The sequence below is a fragment of the Thunnus maccoyii genome, chromosome 13 (assembly GCF_910596095.1).
Source record: "Thunnus maccoyii chromosome 13, fThuMac1.1, whole genome shotgun sequence".
Taxonomy (NCBI): domain Eukaryota; kingdom Metazoa; phylum Chordata; class Actinopteri; order Scombriformes; family Scombridae; genus Thunnus; species Thunnus maccoyii.
The window spans coordinates 25,630,728-25,650,310 of NC_056545.1; the positions used below are offsets into that span (position 1 = coordinate 25,630,728).

At 39.1% G+C, this 19,583-nt stretch overlaps 1 long non-coding RNA gene across 1 annotated transcript; it reads right to left on the reverse strand.

Moving 5' to 3' along the window:
- Positions 1-11,649: 11,649 nt before the first annotated feature.
- LOC121909636 lies at positions 11,650-13,185 on the reverse strand. Its single transcript, XR_006099492.1, has 3 exons — positions 13,014-13,185; positions 12,693-12,731; positions 11,650-12,442 (listed from the first exon to the last, which is right to left on the reverse strand). It is a non-coding gene; the product is annotated as an uncharacterized LOC121909636 (long non-coding RNA).
- Between the last annotated feature and the right edge of the window lie 6,398 nt (positions 13,186-19,583).

Consider the following 19,583-nt stretch of genomic DNA (forward strand, 5'->3'; position numbering starts at 1 on the left):
AATGTGGGTATTTAATTGCTAAATGTCCCAGTTTGTTCACCAGCTAGTTGCTAAGTTAACTTCCTCTGTCTCCTGTTTGGTACTAGGGAGATTGTGGCCGGAAACGACTGCCGGCTGCTGCTGCTGTCAATGTCATTAGCAACACTTGTGCTTTTCCTATTATGACAAGTGATGATGTCTGTTATGATAGAGACCTATGAGTGCAGTGAGATGATCCAAAACTGTAAAGTTGCAGACTGTAAAACCAATACAATGGGTCATCATTCCCATCACTATGAGCAAACTCTTTAACACCTATTGATTTGACCCATCGTTCATCAAATATTTTGATTGTAATGCAGCTTTAAAGCCACAGCTAAAACGTGTGGTATCTGTGTTGTTTTCCATTGTGAGCGCAGCCTGTTCAGAGTGGTTCACTCTTGAAGGAGCAGAGGTCCGTGCTCCTGGTGTGGGTCAGTGTTCTCCAGAGTGGACCAGCGTCCCGGGGTCTTCAGCTGAAAAAATAAACCAGTGTTCCCTCTGTCCTTGTCTTGAATCATCACAGCTGGCCGACACAGCTCTCACATTCCTTAACATGACCTGAGGAAAAAATACAACTGACAAATTACTGATATCTCTGGAAAGATTTTATGAGGGAATAGTGTGGTAGAATAGGGGAAAGGATAATGGACATGCTTATGAATAAGCACCATTATAGACAAAGCTCTGTGTCACGCATATATTTTCACACGCTGATCATAGTTGTGCCATTTGTCACATACTTCTATGCTTGTGACATAATTTGTTATTGGAGGAGTGGTAATCCGGAGGAGTTCTGATCAGTGTTTGGCTCCTACACACAATCAAACACTCAGCTTCCTCTTCCTGCTTCTGAGAAGCTTGAATAAGAGGCAGGCACTGCAGGAGTTCGCAGAGAGACAGACACAGAGGATGTCTGGGGGACCGTTTCTCATGATACCACACACACACACATACACACACAAACACACTCATTCCTTTGCTTGTAAAAAGTGCATGCCACAGACTTGAGGTCTCAGTATTCAGGAGCTCACGTGACAGCAGGTGTTGACTCTGAGCTGCAACAATCAGCTAAGTTAACGAGCTCCTCTGTTGGATCAGAGGACACATCTGTCTGCACGTTTACATGCTGAGAATGTCAAGCTGATTGTAACCTTTATGGACGAGGCTTCTTTAAGGTGAGCTTGTGCCCCCATGTTTGTTTTCCTAAAAAAATGAATTCTCTAAAAAATGTTACTCAGAAATATCTTTGCATTTGGGTTATTTGACAAAAAGAAACACAATTTAACGGTAGCTGATGTCAAACTAAAGCTCATTCACAAAAGGGTAAATGTTCTGTATTTTTAAATGGCTCATAACTTAAATAGTAAATGGTTTTTGCAACAATAATTAATCAGGATGTCTATATATTTATGTCTATATATTGTTGACTGATGTAGTTTTTTTGTTTCTTTTGTGAAAATTGATACAGTTGTTTTTGGGGTAAAACCTTTTGTTAGTGCCACACATGTCCCTTTTGCACGTACATCTCCACAGCACAGAGGTTCTCTTCTTTTATCGCAGCTCACGCATATATTGTTCCTGGCATCAATGCAACCAACTATTTCCCAGCTATTTTCTTCTGCTTGCGACAGGAGACTTAATCAGCATTTAAGATCATATCAACATAGAGGGGTTGCTCTTCAGATGTTGGTGCCAGCACACTGCAGGGACACCAGTCTGCTCCAGCAAGCAGTGGGCCGAAGGTCTTTGCACAAGTGGTAAAAGTCATGTAGAGCCACATCTCACAGACTAACTCACTGACTACCTGTCTGGATTGACTCAGCAGCCTTATTCTCCCTCCCTATGAATGCTTGTGTGCTATGACGTGTTAAGCCTTGTTTCCCATTGTCCCAGGGTGGACAAGGTGTCTCTACCTTTTCCCCTCGGAGATTATCTGAGGCTGCGTCACACAAACTGTACCTCTGCAGTTTCCTGTGCTTTTCAGGCAGCCAGTCCTCACATAAGGTCTGTTGATGGAATATGGAGCACGTAGCCATGGATTCACTAAAACATTAGTTGTCTGAAAAACTCTGGGAAAGTCGTAAGGAGAGTTTGTCATTATGATTAAATTTAGGAAAGTGACCCCGCAGGAAAGAGGAGTGTGTGGTGATGCACTCATTGTCCAGGTTTCCAACTCAGTGACACATCCTGACAGATATTTCTGTTTAATATATTAATAGTTAAAGTGATGTTTTTAGAAAATGCTTCTGAGCCAAGTCATTACCTCGAAAGCAGTCTATTCCATTAAATATTTTGGGGAAAAGTTTGGCAGGGGTTATACAATCCAGTAGACAGATGTCAGCAAAGAAAAATCTGAAACTTTGGAAGCGACAAAGGCAAACTGTCATGTTGTTCAACACACACAGACAAAAAGTGTTGGTGAAAGAAAACATTTGTAAAAAAAAAAAAAAAAGAAAAAAGTGTGTTGTGATGTGTGTTCCAGTCCAATATTGTCATATTTTTCTATTGATATTCAATGAGAATTCTCAACCTGTAGAGGAGATATTATAGCTGAAGTTAAAACATGAAACTCACAGGAATTACTATTACAAAGTTATTACCAGGCAGGGACAATATGCAGTTTATATATTATATTACCAGTATTAGAACAAATCCAGCTCATAGATATAAAACACATATCTGGGTCAGATACTGCACAGGACAGTATGTGTTCACAAACTTCTTCTCTGCTCCAGCCTGATAAACTTTAATCAAAAATAACTTTATCTGATAAGACAGCATGTTGGTCACCGCATATCTTCACCTTGAAGACATGGAGGGAAATGTATACATGATGTTGGCAACAAACTAGGTCACTACATGTATAGAGAAGGACAGATTTTTTCATTCTTGATCCCTCTCCCTGACTCTATGTATGGGCTGTGTGGACTCAGACTTGCTTATGGATGTAGGGGATGTGGTCAGACCAACATGGGATTTAAGGTTGGAGGCCTGGTGAAGGTTACGATGGAATATGCTGTGGCAGCGGTGGGAAGAGGACAGTAATCATGAGAAAGTCGTGGCCTTGTGCACAGACCACCCACAATAAACAAACCAGGGTGAAACATCTGCAGCTGCCTTGCACTTAAAGAAATGTACATAACCATATTCTTAATTATGCTACACTGCCTGTCAGGTGTCAGTTTCCCATATATGAGATGACCTGATTGACTAATATGAAATCAGCAGATGATGTATTGTTTTCCTTATCTCCAGTTCTCTAACTCACCCACTTCCCCCTGACTGAAAACAAACAAGACTCTTGGTGTCTATCTCACATCCTCCCTCTTGGCTGGGAGTGTGTGATGTCACTGTCACTGTCCCTGACCCTGCGCCCATATAAAGACTCATCACCTATGTCATCCTGTGTTGGCTCGGGTCGTGACCCGGTGCCTCCTCACACAATGGGGCTGAGACCTGTGGGTTGGGGTCGACAGTTCAGGTCTGCTCCGTATGTCTGCAACAAAACAAACACCACAAGAATAAGATCATGTTTGGGTGACCACGAAAATGGTAAATGTCACCTTGGTGTCAAACTCCATAACTGGACCAATCTGTAATGTTTTTCTTTAATGGTGTTGTGTATTCAGAAATCAATGCTTATGGTAAATAATTAATATTTTCTTAGCTGTTGCATAGATTCTTGTTAGTCATGGAGTGTTAAACATGTCAGTACTTTCTAATAAGACACAGATTGTAATGTTTATAATGTTAGTGGCTTAATTAATAGTTTTATTTAATTAGAACTAAAACTTTATTAATGCTTTATAGATCCATAATAAATCATTAATAGAAACAGTTTGGGATTTCCAGTTTGTGAGAAATCTGTCCTCCTCTATTTTTAATTTAGTTCCTTAATTAATCAGGAGAACTCCCTTGCAGAGCTGCAGGTCATCCGAACTAAACCCATTCTTTATCACTTTTTAACATTTACAGCTGCAGTTTTAATGGCATATTAGAAAATGAGTAAGTCATTAATAAAAGGTCATTTCTCACTTGATAAGTCAGGCCTGCAGTTATGTATATTATTGACATTAAAGGAATAGTTTGACATTTTGTGAAATATGCTTATTTGCTTTCTTGTCAAGACTTAGATGAAAAGATTGATACCACTGTCATATCTGTCTATTAAATATGAAGCTGGAGTTAGGAGAGGAGGGGTGTGAGTAAGGGGGGACAGCTAGCCTGGCTCTGGTCCAAAGGTAAAATAAAAAAAAAAAACCAAACAAACACACACAAATATATATATATATATAAATTAAAAACTTAAAATTAAAACCTTTTTTTCCTCCAGTCTTTACACTAAGCTAAGCTAAGCTAACCATCTGTTGGCTCCAGCATCATATTTAAGTATGAGAGCAGCATCAATTTCTCATCTAACTCTGTGCAAGAAGCCTTGACTAAAGGCTTCCTCTTCTGCAATAATCAGCCACGTGTGAAGTTGTGAATATTAACAAGCTGTTAATAACTGATTTTTGGTCTGTGGAGGTGTATTTCTCAGTTAAGTGCACATTTCTAAAAAAAATTGTCATGTGACTGAATTCTAAAAAGCCAGTGGCTGATATAATCGGGCTCATAAGGAAATTAAGTGGGGAACTAGAAGCTGCGGGGCAGGTTGGCAGCCTTCCTGCTGTAGGAATAGATCTGACAAGGATAGTGGGTAAACACAAATGTTCCTTGCCTCACAGGCAATTAAGCTCATCTAATTAAAAATTCCATCTATGATGAAAATGAAATTAAATGAGCTACTTAAGATGCCTCAGGTCTGTCTACGTGACCTGTTTTACATCACTGTCAGGAAAGTTACTTCATCAGAGATTGTGATGTCGAAAACACAATTCACTGCTCCACCAACTGACACGACACTTACTGTGTGATTGGTGACATCATCATCAGAGTCAAAGGTCATCATAAGGGCGTGTGAGGCACAAATAATGTCCACCCCTGTGTGGCGCCCTTGTTTTTATAAATAAACAACATCTCATTTTTTCAGTTAGTGACAAAATCTCATCCTATTCTGGAGAATAATTCACGGCAGGATGTGTGAATGATAAATATTAATAATCCAGGGGGCCAATGTTTTGAGAGACGCTCATCTGGGAGAGAAGTCAAGACCAGAAAAACCCAAACAGGCTTCAGCAAATGCCGACATGGCTGTGGGAAAAGCATTAGATGTGGCAGATTCAGGAAAAATGATAAGTTTTGTATTGGTTAGTTGATCCCAACTTAATCCGGCTGCAAATGATCATTGTTAATAGCTGTAGCTGACTGTAGAAATATGTGGGTGTATATTTTTTATGTATGTATGTTTGTACTGACAAAAGTTCAAATTTTGGCAGGTTTGTCCTCCTTGAAATTGTAACAATTTAATTATTCAGGCGTCCTCAAATGCCACAATTTATAAATGTAAAATACTAGAGAACAAGGCTTTAACATGGTACTGTATGTGCATCTTTCTCTATGAACCCACTCATATATATTTTTCTTCATCTGGCTAAAAAGTGAATGAGAGTTATTTATGAATTTTACATGTGCCTCTGTGTGTCCTGGTCTGGCCCTGTGTATACACGTTTCTGGGTGCATTCATCCATGATTGCATGTACAGTAGAGAGAGTCTGAATGGAGCAGGGTGTCCCTTTAGAAATGTGCATCACCTGAATAAGTCATGGTAAAACACATGTATATCCTTTTTTAAATCTTTTTTTTCCCCTCTGTAAACTGTGTGATTAAAGATAGAAACTGCAAAGTGATCCTGGTGCGTCAGGATGGAGCACAAACTCATGTCAAGCTGACCGGAGCTGCTTTCTTATCTGAGAGTATACGTCTCCTCTCAAATCACTACATTGTCACACACTGCTTTGAAGCCTTCAGCAGGAATGTATCCTTCTTGCCTCAGTGCAGATGTACATTATACAGTCACTGCTTTACACCAGTAACTTATACCGGAGGCTTCGGTGTCTTATTGGGTTTGTGTGATCCCAGAGAAATCCCCCGATCAACAGCCATGCAGCTATCTGATGCTGACAGAAGTTGTCATCAACGCAACATCATTCGGGGCAGAATGAGGACACCCACTTGCAGCTGATCACACAGACAAACAAACAAATGCGGCTGGGGGGGAGTATGTGGAGGTGGTGGGTGGGAGGGGGAGCAGATTAAATGAAACAGAAAGCGACGCTTCATTCTGTGGGGTGCCCGCACAATCCTTTGAAAACTTCTTGTTCCAAATCAGATCAATCAAAGTCAGCAGAAGCAAGGGAAAGAGAAGCCCCTTGTCCCTGTCAGGCCAGCAGGAGAAAGGCTGAGCGAACTTAAAGCAGACATCTGAGAGGCTCGTAGTGTCCCAGAATGCACAGCTGAGGAATCAACTGCCAAGAGCCTACTGGACAGACAGGAGGACTGTGTGTGTGTGTGTGTGTGTGTGATTGATATATGATGATTAAGTCATTCGATAAGTGACAATAACAGTGTCATATGTGCATTGTTTTAACAACACATCATCTCATATTTCAGCTCTGTGCAGTTCACCACAACTTTTGCAGTTATTTTTACAACTGTGTTTGTACACACAGTAGTAAGGCAATCCTCATTGGTAGCTTGTATGCAGAAATACAGTGGATGTGTATGTGTGAATGATTGACCTAGCCACAGAGACACTAAGTAACGCTACCCTCCAAATCCTCCCAATGCATTCCCCTTGAAACTGGAGTGCTTGTTTACTTCAGCGTAAAATTGAAGAAGTCAAATATGATCTGCACCTCTGGGCCGCAGACGCTCCTGAACCTCATTTGATGCTAAAACTGTCCGTCCTGTCTCTCTCTTTTTTTTTTAATTGGTCACCTCGGCGCTGATGACAACCTGCTGAAAGTGCACTAACAGGAAGAAAAAGAGAGTCTTTGATATTTCCTGTTTCCTTCCTCTTTTGTAAAGGCGTCAGAGGTGAGGGTTTACTCAGCCTACCCAGTATGTAGTTTTGGCACCGTCTCCACTGAGACATGACTCCCTTGGGAACGGTAGTGAGGCGGTGAAACAATATATGGCAGATATTTCACCAGCTTCTGGAAAGGTCGGGGCACTTTGCCACAGAGATGGGAGGTGGCTGTACTGCCCCATTGACCTGCAGAGAGGCTACTTGTATAATTGTTAACTGGCCAGGAAAATAAGGACTGAACAAATCCAGCTTTCAGTTGTTATAAACTCTACTTCAGGATTTTGGGCGAAGTAAAAATCATTTTTGAATTGATTTTATCTTATGAACTTGAACATGGTCTTAGATCATCTTCTTGTTGTTCTCAGGTCTAGTTTTGAGACCTGAGGGGATCAGGCCTTTGCTGTCAGGGCCCCCCAACTCGGTTACACACTTCCTATAGAGTTATAGGACACCTGTGTCAACCTTTACAAAGCATTTGAAATTTACTTTTTTAGGACGGCATTCTTCTAATGTGTCAATGTTATGTGTGTTTGTGAATGTGAATGTAAATGTGCTTATGTGTGTGGTATGTATATGAAGATATATATGCGCCTGTGTGTGTCTATGCAAATATTTCTACAAGTATTTGTGTGGTTCTGTGGATGTACAATATGTATCCATGTGTGTACATGTGTGTATATTAGTTTTTATCATCTTGTTTTATCAATTTAATATTTTATTAGTGTATCTTGTTTTTGGTCTTTTTAGCACTGCTCTGTTTTAATAATATATGTTGTTGTCTTTGCTTTTGCTTTATTTATCTTGTTTTTATTTCCTTGTAAAGCATTCTTTAACATTTGTTTGGAAAAGTGCTAAATAAAGTTTATAGAAAAGTATAGTAGTTAATATTTCCTTAAATTTCCCCTTAAGTAGCTTAAATTTTTCACACTGTTCCAAAACAACAGACACAGTATTTTGTACAGTCTGTGCTTGTTCTTGCATATGTAATATATAATAATACCATTACATGAAAAGACAAATTCTAGATACCTTTTACATCATTTATGCAAATACTTACAGTTCAGCATGATGTGTTTGTTCTGTGGTATATTTGGGATCTGGACAAGAATTTAAAATTCACTTCTGTGATGTTGATCTTTGCTTGTTTGGGCTGACTACTTTTAGGATGCAGATGTGCATTTAATCAAACACGTATGTCACTTTGATGAAAGGATTCAATTCGTCTGGCCAAAAGACTCTACTGTTTGTGGACCGCTCAATAATAACAGACACTGGAACGACCAATGAGATTAACTGGGAGTATACCAACAAAGTTAGTCATATTTTCTGGGTGGAACAGTGGAACAATGTTATTTAAAGTCCTGTACAGCGTCAAACTAGTTCCTCGGAGAGTAATCCTGCAAAAATGATGACTAAAAATATACAGGAAGAATGTCACAATATTGAGAATTGTCAGATTTATAAGTTAACAGATGTTTGTATGTGCAAATCGTCATTGCAGTTTGAGTAACCAAAACGTAAAATTGGAATACAATTACGATTTTCTTAAATTTCCAAAGAATAGAATAAAAATAAACAGGATTGTTTGACATAAAGTTTCAAATCTTTTCTTATATTCAAGATTTTTTATTAAACTTTAAATAACTTTAATTTTTATACACTTTGGACTATGTTTGTTTTAAGAATATTCCTTTTAGATTAAATAACTATAACTAACTAACTAACTAACTAACCATAAGTATAGATACAGTGCAGCTACCCTTATTTATGTCTTACATTGTTTTTCAGGTGGAAGCAATATGATTTGCAGCTGGAAAATCTTTTGTCATGTTTTCTTACACTATAGTTGCCAGGAAGATGACCATTACAAATAAAACAACCACAATAACACAAACACTACAATTTCCTTCTTCTGAGGAACTTGATAAATAATTTTGGTATGTAATCTCTAGAGATGACTAAAACCTCAAATAGCAAACGCCCCGATGACGCAGGTAACAATAATAATAAGAATAAGAAATACTTCATTAGTCCCAAGGGAAATTTAAGTACCACAACAGCACCGCCCAGCACACATTACACACAACAATAGAAAAAAAAAAAGATAAATAGATAATTAGTAAAATAGAAAAGGTTTTTATTATACATTGTGCAGTAATTATGTACATAATATATCATAAAATGAGAATAGTGAGATAAAAAAACAGTAAAAAGTTAAAAATAGTTTTTATCCATATGATTATATACATAGTATATAATGAAATATGGATGAATATGAATTAATATTAAATTAATGTTAAAAATATATTTTTTAAAAAGACTAGAATTATTATTATTTTATGGTGTGCAATGTGCAATAGAAACCTTATTATTATACATTGTGCAGAATAATAATAATAATTATATAATGTGCAATTCTTGATCAGTTATCAGTTATCGTGGGAAGGAGAGAGCATATGGTGGAAAGCATTCTATGACATTTGTTTGGAAAAGTGCTAAATAAAGTTTATAGAAAAGTATAGTAGTTAAGATCCCAATATTTCCTTAAATTTCCCCTTAAGTAGCTTAAATTTTTCACACTGTTCCAAAACAACAGACACAGTATTTTGTACAGTATGTGCTTGTTCTTGCATATGTAATATATAATAATATAATGTAATATAGCATATGTTATATATAACAATATCTACAAGCATATAGTCTACCCCCACTACACAGAACCTTTGCAAATTACTGTCCCTCTCTTTCTTACACTGTTATGTTTGTGTTTATGTTTATTGTTTAATGTTCATGTTTATTGTTTTTTCTCTTGACATCTGGACCACATTGAATTATTTGTACTTGCTACTTGGCAAATAAATCTGATTCTGATTTTGATATAAATTGCATATTCAAATAAAATATGTTGACACCATTACATCAAAAGACAAATTCTAGATACCTTTTACATCATTTATGCAAATACTTACAGTTCAGCATGATGTGTTTGTTCTGTGGTATATTTGGGATCTGGACAAGAATTTAAAATTCACTTCTGTGATGTTGATCTTTGCTTGTTTGGGCTGACTACTTTTAGGATGCAGACGTGCATTTCATCAAACACGTATGTCGCTTTGATGAAAGGATTCAATTCATCTGGCCAAAACAGACTCTACTGTTTGTGGACTGCTCAATGATAATAGACACTGGAATGACCAATGAGATTAACTGGGAATATACCAACAGAGTTAGTCATATTTTCTGGGTGGAACAGTGGAACAAGCGAGCAACTGTGTTTTGTTCTGTGTTATTTAAAGTCCTGTGCAGTGTCAAACTAGTTCCTCTGAAAGTAATCCTGCAAAAATGATAACTAAAAATATACAGGAAGAACGTCACTATATTGAGAATTGTCAGATTTATAAGTTAACAGATGTTTGTATGCGCTAATCGTCATTGCAGTTTGAGTAACCAAAAAGTAAAATTAGAATACAATTGCTATTTTATTAAATTTCCAAAGAATAACACTTTTAACAGCACAAATATTTAGTTGCAATGGCATCAGTTAAATTTGTAAGGTGGGGCCTGCGGGCAATGTGTGTTGATTTGTGCTAACGTTATCTGCTAAATTAGCATTTGTTAGCAAAAACAGTTAATGTAGCATTAGCTTTGATCAACGAGGAGTACAGGTGCTTTGCTGTGGTCATTTGACAGTCGGAGGATTACTTTATTATATATCACTTTTGTTTTGTGAGTCACAGTTATGAATTGTGGCTCAAGTTCTATGGTGAGTATGTATCTTTTCTCAAATTAACACGATTAGAAGTGTCTCCACCCAAAGTTATATTTAAAAGAAAATAAACACTATACTAATGCAGTGATTTGTGTGTTTGGTGCAGCTCACCATGAGCCACTCTACTATAGAAGTATATAACAGCCTCACACTCTACTATTATATAAATGTATTGAAGGGAGCATTGGTGTCATTTACATTTTCAGATGCAGAAATATATATTGGCTATTTGCTGCTCTTCTATAAAAAGATTGGCATCAGCCATAAAAAAAACATAATTACCCCACACTGTTCACATCCAGTATATACTATTTGTGTTTAGAGAAATACAGTTTTGCAATGTAGAAGTGTTTTTTCCGCTGCTCTTTTTGCTGCAGATTGACAAGCAAACTTAGTCTGTTATCTGTAGATGGCTATTTCAGTTGATTGGTAAGTGTGATTGATATGTGTGGGTATATATATATGTAAATTATTGGTTTAACTCTGCCCCACTCTCTTATCGCCATTGTGTGTCATACCTTTAGAAATGCTTGTCGTAAACAGTTGCAGGAAGTCTCATTTGACTTTCAAGTTCTTCTTTGTTCACTACTGTTACTTAGACCTTCCGCCTATTATTATTGATTGGTGTTTGATATTTTGGAATTTGTGACAGCTTGCCATGCATTTTTGAATCAGAAACACGTGATTTTCTCATTAAACATTGATCCTTATTTGTTTCCATTTCTCTTTTGCAGTGAATGGTGCTGCAAGTGTGACAGAATATTGCTGTGAATGTGGCAATGTAAGGCTTGCCCCTCAGTTTTACCAAGTAGGTCCCAAGTATTAAAGCATTATTGAGTGAAACATAGATATTATGGGAATAATAATCCTTTTCCATGTGTATATTTGAGCTACCCATGTACTTTTAGAACGTGGAATGCGCTTTTAATTCATTTGAATAGATTTCATGTGACTAAAACCAGTCGTTATCTATCAGAGAGCTGTATATTTAGGTGCCATTTATGTCCTTGTAAGGATCTTGTCTCTGAAATGGATTACTGGGCCCACATTAATGCACACCTGAAGAAAAATGTGGTTGTAACTTGCATGCTTTTAGATTGCAACTTTCAAATGAATATCTATGGAACATTCCAATCCCACAAGAGCAGAACGCACATATCTTACTCATTAACAGATTTTAAACCAGAAAATGTGCCATCAATAACCTTTGCTTCTCTGGAATCTGCGAACTGAGAATTCCCCGCAAATTCCCTGGGAATCTGTGAGGCATACTCTGATGCACAACCAGATGCACAGCCAGATTGCAGTATCGATATCACAAAGGACCTACCACATGTAAATGAACACGGCTTTGTTGAAGTTAGAACATTTTATTCACACACCAAGCACTTCAATCAATGATTTTTTGCTAGAGCTTCACCATTTAACTAGTTCTGTCTCAAGATCCCACACTGATGGTATTCTAGTTGATATTTTTCAGAAGCACAATCTCCAGGCTGACAGAGCTATCGTAGAGGAAATAAGCACTTCTCTGTTCACAGGGAATCCTATAAATAAAGCCATAGAGAAGGGTGGTCCTTTGAGTTTTGTCCTTTAATATTGTTGAACCAGTTGAATATATTCTGGATGCTGAAGAGAACAGAACCTTGAGGTATGTCCCCATTCTCAAATCCCTACGAGTGCTGTTGAATAGGAAAGATATTTTGGATAAAATAGTTTGTAATCACGAAACACAAAAGGAGATGGCAAAAGAAATTGTGTACAAGTCTTTCAAGGATAGTCTTCATTGTAAGCAAAACAGTTTGTTCTCAAGGCAAGAGTTAAGAGTATCTATTGGTTTGTATGTTGATGACTTCGAGGCCTGTAACCCTCTAGGCACCTCCCAAAAAACCCATAAACTTTGTGCTGTGTATTCGGTGCTGAGTAACCTACCCCCAGGGTCTCGTTCCTCTTTGTCCTCCATTTATTTACCTGTTTTGTGCAAAACAGACTAAGTTAAGTTCTATGACTATGACAAAGTTTTAGAGCCACTAATTCACGATCTCAGGTCTTCGGAAGTTGATGGAATTTTTGTCCCACAACAGACACTTAACTGATAAAACATTTAATAAGAATTACATAACTTTAATAATTACCAAATAAAGTTAAAGTGCCAAATTAAGTTAGAGGTGTAGTGTGTAGGATTTTGTGAAACACACTGGACCTTTAAGGCTCCACTATTCAATATTATGTATGAATAAAATAAGATATTACCCAATGCTGAAGCTTTACTGAGTGTTTTTGCATGTTTAAGCTTTACATACTACTATCTACTGTTAGCTGGTGAAGAAAGTCAGACATCAAATTTCTTCTCCAAAATGTAGCTTAGGAGAGTGAATATTACACTTTGTCACTTGGCCAGAAACATGCCTCTAAACAAAGCTAATACAAGCGAATGTGTAAATAGGTAATTGCTAGCTAACATGTTAGCCACAGCATAAGGTGGAGTTATTCAGCCCCCATTTGGCCAAAATAATGATGCGTAGATAGTTAGTATCATTTAGTTAGGTAGATAATGGGTTTAACTGTGTTGGTCTGAATTAAGTATTTCCAAACTGGCCAAATTTGTTAAAGTGTGTATCAAATTTATGAATAAACTCAGGTGAATGTGTTCAGATTTGCAGTTTAATTCAGCCTTGTCAGCTACACATTAACAAAAATTAAATTGAGGAATAATCATGTGTTCAGATATGCAGGTGTGTTATTTGTTAGAGATCAGGCTTACAAGCAATCAATCACAAGCTACAGCCACAGAAGATACAGAAATGTATTGTTTTCAGAGATATGAACAGAAATATATGCATGTGAAGAACATGAGCAGATTGATTGTACATGCGCACCGAGTGTTATGAAGCGTGGGAACAGAGAAAATAATCCACAGCATTTCACAGAGACTGTGTAGGCTGTAGCACCATTTATTTATTTCATATTATTTCAGCATTCTAATGTCATACTGCATATCTACCCACGTATTGTGTGATAACACCTGGAGCTGTGTGAATTACACCATGTGAGGAAGTGTTGACTATTAATAACTAATTCATTACTCTCCTTGAAAAGACTGCTGAATGTTATGTGTGCTGTGAAAGTGAAAGGCTATCGACAAGTTAATCCACCTTCATATAAGAAGTCACACATTAGTGCAACAGACAGCAGAAGTGGCTTTAAAAAGGTTATAAAAGAAAAGCTGTAATTGTAAATTGCAGCAGAAAGCCGAAATAATCATTCTCTTCTTTGTCCCATTGCACCCCTTTTGCTAAAGATTTAGTTTTAAGTCAAACATGCCTACAGTGTGCTATGTACAGTTTTACCATATTAATAGATACTTGGTCATTATCACTGCAAAATAAGCTGCTGATCACTGATAGAGTAATAATTAAAAGACTGTGCTCTCATGAACCATATCCATATCATACCACATGATCATTTGACCTGATTGTTCCAGCTTTGTGTATGAATAATGTAGGTTATTGTTGAATACCCAAACATATGTATATTCACATCAGTTTGTACTGAACAGAGCTCTGCACAGCTACTGCAAAGTCCAAGGACATTTCCGTCTCCTCTGTCCCCTCATCCTGCAGTTGTCTCTGTTTGCCTGCATGTGGTTGCTGGCAATGTCTCCTTCCTTCAAAAATATAAATATTGCTCCTTGAAAAGAACAAACTGTATTTTTTCTTCCCCTGTAGCAAACATTTGTTTGATGCTGGACCAAAACATAGCCCTTTTTAGCCTTTTTCTTCCTCAGTGTGGCTTTATTTGCATTCAGAAAGCAGCAGAGTGTGACGTGGGGAGGCGGAGTATGACGTTGAGTGCCAGGGGTGGATGGTGGGTGGGAGGTGGTGGGGGTTTTTGTCGTGATGTACCAGCAGGCAGCAGCCTTTCACTATCGTTGTGACTGGTCGGAATGACTCATGAAATTCAATTTAACAAATGGAAAATGAGAATGCCCTCTGCTTCCACACGTCGTCCGGATGAACAGGGTGTGCCGCCAGCAAGAACAAAATTGTGGCACCGGTAGAAGGGTTTCCCTGCACAAGGGTGGGTGTGTACTTAACAGCCATTGACAGGTATATAATGGAACACGTGTATTATCACATCCTTATGTGTGGATTGGGAATTCAATTGGCGACTATTGCCAAGTGCAGACTTTGGACAGGTTATGTGAGTGTGCACTATGTCCTGCAGACCCGCCTCTGGCAGGATTTCTGTGGCCTTTGACACATTTTTGGGAATTTATCCCCTTTTTTTATTACAAACTTACAAATAAATGTTGAAGAGAATAAACATGTGGTTAATGGAAATATAGGAATGCTGGTGATCAGTATATGGTTACTATTCTGATCTCTCTGCAGTTTTTCAGGAAAAACTGCCATAAATCTGGCTTAGCTGGGAATGTAGGGTCATCCTAAAGCTTCACATCCATTTTCACTTTTTACAAGACCCCTCACCCCTGCACTGGCCTGCACCCCCCCAGAACAATGCAGCCAAATAACATTGTTGTCAAAAATAGAACGACTTCACCATGTTTGCCTCCAGCTCTTTGTGACCGCTGGTACTTAAGATACCTTTGTTTCTGTTAGCTGGAACTGTCTTTCACCCCATCCTGGGCCTTCTTCCTGTTGATTAGTGCCACCACAGTCCAAGTCTGCACTCAGGTCACAGAGGAGCGTCACTTTCACAACAAAGGTGCCATGATAGAAGCTTCCTCACAGTTAACTTTGTGCATGTATTTTGATTTCTGTCCATGCAATCCACCCAGAGAACATTTTCTCATGTTGATTTGCGCATGCTTGGCCTTCCGAGCAAATTTACTGTGATAGAGTTCACTTGTGGTAAACTTATCATATCTTTGCTATGGCTGACAATGGATGCCAGCACTTATCTCACAGGTCTGTGAGGTCTACTGATGGAAGAGGAGGGTAAAACTCAGTTCTTTTCAGAGCTGCACACCCTCAGACTTATAGGCACCCAGGACACGCACACACACACACACACACACACACACACACACACACGCACAAACGAACTAGAGACCAGTGGTGCCAAAACTGAACAGAATAAGTTCGAGTTGACTTCGGAAGAGAAGGGGGAGCTGCTAGTGTTTATACTTATTGACTGAAATTCCCCTGACTCTAGAGGTGATTTTCTTCTATCAGTGTTTTTGCAGGGCTTTTTCCATATCTGTGCATCCACCCCACTTATCCCTCCATGAACTGCTGTCTACAGCAGGCCAGACTAATCCAGATCACTTTCCCAAAGCTGCTGCTCCTGAAGGGGATTACAGTGGTTAACCTATCACTTTAGTTGACTCTATCAGACCGGCCTCAGAGCCAACTCTGTCTGCCTTACTGACTCCACTTTCATGGGTCCGACAGGAGTAGCACTGAGCCGCCTCGGCAGCAGCTGATCCCATCATGTCTTGACCAGACATGCACCTTAATGGACTAGTGTGTAAGATTTAGTAGCATCTAGTGGAATGGACTTGCCAGAAATGGAATATAATATTCATAATTATTTTTTAATTAGTGTATAATCACCTGAAAATAAGAATTGTTGTGTTTTTGTTACCTTAGAATGAGCCCTTTATATCTACATAGGGAGCGGGTCCTCTTCCATGGAGACTGCCATGTTGCACTGCCATGTACCTACAGTAGCCCTGAACAGACCAACCAAATACTTTTTCTAAAGAAGGCCTTTTGCGTTTTTTGCGAGTTTCGCAGCCACCGCAGGTTCTCCTACACGCTTGGAAGGGGAGGTGTATTCAGTTGGTTGCAATATGCAACCTCACCACTAGATGCCACTAAATCCTACATGCCGGTCCTTTAAACACTTCAGAGCCTCAGTGAATAGATCAAGATGCAAACTAGGCTTACAGATAAAGAGATCCCAGCTTACTAGGAGACTGTTGTGTTAATTTTGACCTCAATGACCTTTGACCTCCCCTGCAATTGAAGCTCAAGAGTCACTGAAAAGGAGAATGAAGTTCTTGAAAAGGCTATTTAAACCCAGTGATTTACTCATTATCCTACTCAGAGAGATCAAAAGGCTTTAAGTAGCTTCACATTCTTTCTCAACATTTATCACTGCGCTGGATGTAAACTGATTGTCAACGGCTGTGTATAAATGACAGGATATCATCCCCACTGATGGAAAATGTATGTTAATGGCTGTAACAGTGTCTGTGTTGTGATAAGTAGGCTCCAAAAAAGATATTAATGGTCAATGGTCATCTTGCTGTGTAATTTTCCCTGAATAAAAGCCATTGTGTGCTAAACTTTTAAGCACAAAGCAACACTCTACTCATGGCCTATCTCTCCTGAGTTTAATTTAAGAGGAAATGAATGTTTGGCCCCTTTCGATTGCTTCCTCCAGATCCTTATCCCTGTAAAAACAAGAGAGGGGTAGTGAGGGTCGTTGTCGCTTGCTAGCTGCTGCTACATTACCTGGCAAGAGAGGGATTATTTTCCACCGATGGCTAACGTTACATCATGACCCTCACAGTTGGCAGACACCTCTGCGAATCATATCACTGATAGCACAGTAACTAGGTTAGCAGGTGTATCAATTGGATTATACGAAAAGTTAATTGGGTCACAAATATCTCTCGCTGACAGCTCGGTGTAGAGACACGTGCATCGCGGCATCAATCAACAGGCTGTGTGGTAGTTATTTTGAGCTTGAGATGAGGACGCAGGAAGTAGGGACATTACATAGGCAGTAAAGGTGACATTGTTTGTTTTCCTCGAGACTACACAGACAGAGACTAGCCCACTGACCTTTAACTGCAGCTAGCTATCTGATAGGCTGTCGAGTGCGTCTCAGAGAGGGCCACATTCAATATGAGGATGCCTCTGGTTTCTCTCAGGGAGAATGGCTCTCTTTGTCCTAGAGACCCCAGGGACATGGGTCATTTGAGGGGAGATTTAGGGGGTAGTGAGGTTGTATGGGTACTGTCCAATTAACTGGAGGACCACCATACCATTGCCAGATATAAACCATCCATCCCTTGATCCCCAGTCCCTCCTGACGCTTAGCTGAAGAAGCAATAGTTAATAATAGCTCAAGCAGGGGAGCTTTCATTCAAGCTTTTGTCCAAACTCTCTCTTTCTCCATCCATGTCTCTCTGAGAGGCTGCTGTCTTCCTGAGCCTGTCCGTAACAATAAACCTTTTGATTCCTTAATGACGTGGGGAGGGGAACATAAATTAACTTGAAAGGGGATGAAGTTTAAAAAAGCACCTTGAATCTGTCTTAGAAGCCGGAAAGAAACAAGAAAGGTGTATGCTGTGTTATAGATTTTTGTGTGTTTGTGTGAGTCCTCTGTTGCTTTGATAATGAGCTGTGTGTGATACAACAATCTCCTGTTCAATATGTAAGTGAACTCTGGCCAAAAACATCCCCCATAATATCAAGAACAAATCAATTAGAAAAGGATTAAGGGTTTTAGATCCATGAGCGCTCTCAGACTCTCCTGACAAACTGAAGGGGAAAAACTAAGAAGCTTGTCGGTGTGTCTGAGCTAGCAGACAAACAACAGAGCAACAGAGTGAATTCTAATATCAGTTTTCACCGTGCAGAGATGTGATGGCAGGGCTGACACTGAGGCTAAACACTGTTTTGATCAAGTTCAAGTAGCTTAAGTTGTGCCCATGGAAGCAGACTGTGATTAAAAAGGCATGTAAGTAGTTTATTGTTCAATTGGAACACATTCTCCATATTATTTGACACTTTCAAGTATTACAACCTGACAATCTCATACACGTAAACTCGATTGGTCATGAACAACTTCATATATGGGTTTGCATTCAGTACTATATGAACTTCGCAATACATAAATAACATTAACTGTGCGTCTCATATCAATATACACATTCGGTACATAAATATATGTGTACAATGACACAGCATAGAAATATAACTTGATGCGTTATGAAACAATGGAAAATACACAGATCCCTTGCTCGATCATCACAATAAATCTTGCTGGAAAATTGCACAGATCTCTCACTAGAATACATAACGAGTCCTCCTGAATAAATGAGCGAGAACTCAGTGGGGTGTAATTCACAGTCGATAACATTCAGTGCATCCGAGACCCTGTAAGACAAGCCATGAACACAGTCACATATTCTCCAGATAAGCTCACTGAACTTCACAGGTCAGAAATGGGAAATGTGGTGACTGAAGTGTGTGTATGGATTGTGTGTGTGTGTGCAGCTTCACATGGAGCTCATAATAGACATCTGGAACATCAAGACATGCTGATTCATGCAACTCTTAAGTGTTTTGAGATGCATGAAAATGATTGTTTTGAAAACAGAAGTGACATTTTATATGCTGGTTGATTCTCAAAAGTCTTGCTGTGTCCACACGCTGCTTCCTCTCCCCTCCAAAACCAAGCTCACTCACTTTTTGACCCACTATCAGAGCATCAGTAGCTCTGCATCTTTGTCTGTATCTCAGGTGTCAGTAGCCTCTTACTCTGGGGGGGGGGGGGGGGGATTGCAGCTCTGCTCTCAGAACACCATGCACTTGTTCATCATGGACACTGGACTCCAGTGGAGAAAGGCAAGACTACACCCCCCGCCCCCTAATCTCCCACCTTCCCTGGCCAACTGCTGACCGAGCGGCTGTTACGGGTTCACCTGAGGGCCACGCTGTGAGCTCCTGGACTTTGAGAGAAAAGCCAAACTGCTGACTCCTTTGACCGCTGGCTTTGAAATGGAGCTTGTTTTTATGACTCAGTTCTGCTATTAATAGCTCCATGCCGTTCTCATGCCCC